This window comes from Ixodes scapularis, unplaced genomic scaffold, assembly GCF_016920785.2.
Source record: "Ixodes scapularis isolate PalLabHiFi unplaced genomic scaffold, ASM1692078v2 PGA_scaffold13__105_contigs__length_92229423, whole genome shotgun sequence".
NCBI classification, from domain to species: Eukaryota; Metazoa; Arthropoda; class Arachnida; order Ixodida; family Ixodidae; genus Ixodes; species Ixodes scapularis.
The window spans coordinates 32,557,184-32,559,462 of record NW_024609839.1 but is presented as its reverse complement, the minus strand read 5'-3'; the positions used below and the strand labels follow the sequence as shown (position 1 = coordinate 32,559,462).

General features: G+C 43.3%; 1 pseudogene; it reads left to right on the top strand.

The window, feature by feature from the left end:
- The first annotated feature begins 1,166 nt into the window (after positions 1–1,166).
- On the top strand, positions 1,167–1,714 carry LOC115326224 (annotated as a pseudogene).
- Positions 1,715–2,279: the final 565 nt, after the last annotated feature.

Genomic DNA, 2,279 nt, shown 5'->3' with positions numbered 1-2,279 from the left:
TTTTCGGGATTTACTGATGAGGTACATTGAGGCCTGTGGAATCATTTTTTGAACCTCATTCTTCGTCAGTGTTGACGGCAGGATTGTAAGCAGTTGACAACGTTCCCGGAGAGAGGTGGCGGCTTCAAAGGCCTGCCGAAAGTTGTCCACCCACTCAGTGCATGTGGAGCATGTTGGTTCGGACGACCCCGATGGTGCGTCCCTGTCGTACGCAATACGTAGCCTTGAGCGTATATTCTTGACAGCAACCTGCTCCAGTTCTGTCTGCTTTCTCTTGACATAGGCAGGCCTGTCCCGACTTCTTACGACGCTTGGTTGTCTCAGCGGCGACACATCTGTAGGTAGTATGCTGCGATTTAGATCTTCAATTGCTTCTTCAGACGGCACAAATATGTCAGGGCACTGCTCTGAGCTTCGCATCGAGATCTCCTTAGTGATGTGCATGAAGCAATGGTAGCACAGGTAGTCCGTCGCACTCACTTTGGTGGAACAGTCAGGCGGAAGAATTTGCTTCAACGAGTTTAGGTCCAACTCGCCAACACTTCGAAAATTCCGCTGCTTTGGTATAGTCTTTTTGTGTTTGCAAAAGTAATCTGCACAAAACACTCGTTCGGAGCTCCAGGACGTCTTCATAATGTATACATAAATAATAGAAATTAAACCCCAACTGATGGCATATAAACTTTCTTTGCATGGTGTAAATCAGAACGTGATATTCTGGATCAGGGCGTATTTATTTAATCGGGTGCAGTATGTAGAGGTTAACGGTGACCGATCAATTGTATCTGGAGTGCCCTCGGGCGTCCCCCAGGGGTCAGTACTCGGGCCAGTATTATTTTTAATTTACATTAATGATATCGCGGCGGAAATAAATCAAGGGGTTACTGTGCGACTATTTGCGGATGATTGTCTGGTATATTCAAAAATCGAAGAGCAAGACGACCAGCGCAGATTAAGTGCATCTGTTGGGTCTATTCAGGACTGGTGCTCGAAATGGAAGATGAAAATTAATACACAAAAAACTGTCTTCGCACGAATAACTAACAAAACTAAGAATGTTCTTTCTTATACTTACGAGCTTTATGGGAGTCCTTTGGTTGAAGTTGACAGTTTTAAATACTTGGGTGTGACACTTTCTAAAGACTTAAGTTGGAGTAAGGACATAAATGAAATATGTCACAAAGCAATGAAAAAGCTTTGGTTTTTAAGACGGAATCTGGCCAGTGCTCCGCCTAAAGTGAAGTTAATGGCCTACACAACGTATATTAGGCCTACCTTGGAGTACGCTGCATCGGTATGGGACCCCTATAGAAAAAATCAAATTGGTGAACTCGAAAAAGTTCAGAGGAAGGCGGCGCGATTTATTCTATCCAAATACAAGCGACTTGATTCTGTCACAGATGTGCTGAACAGCCTCAACCTCCCCTTACTTTCTGTCCGTCGAAAAATTGCTCGACTAAAGTTTTTCTTTATGTTTTCTCATCACCTGTATAACATTAACCCGGATTCTAGATTAACACATCGCGCATCGAGAGAACTCAGATACGTTAGCACTAATCAGTTTGAAGTGCCCAAATGTAATATTGACGCTTATAGGTTTTCTTTTTTCCCTAGAACTGTGAAAAACTGGAATGATCTCCCACAAAATATATTGTCATTGGACTGTTTAGATGATTTTAAGAGCGCCCTTTTGAATATGACTGGTTTGGAATGATAAATAGTAGTTAAATATTTTTTGGAAACTTCGTTAAAGATTTCGAGTGCTGAGAGTTCATTTTGTTGAGTGCTATATAATATATTGAATGTTTGTGCTATTTCAGCCCCTTTATTTTAAGTGAATGTCGCTGAATGTGTACTGTATTATAGTCCTGATGTTGTATGTTTCAGTGCTCTTCTATACCCCACACCTGTTAAAGCCCCATACTTGGGGTGAACAGTATTCATAAATAAATAAATATATAAATATAATTGCCAAGTGAAAGAACTACTGGGTGCACAAGTGACAAGTCCGAGGCTGAGGAGCTCACTCACTGCAAACGTACATTTGAAAAGAGAGGTCGCAACTAGGGCTGTCGGCAAAGCTTGATCCACGTCAAAGGAAGAAAGAGGGAAAGTCGCCAGACAAAAAATTGTGGTCAGCGGCCTTCGAAAAAGACTTTCCGGAATCGCACTGTCGTCCCTCCACGCGCTGATATGAAAGCACCCGAGCTTCTACCACGTGGTTCACGACACAGCCTGAGCCATGTCGGCGACCGGTTCGCGAGGGGTTGGCGGTGGGG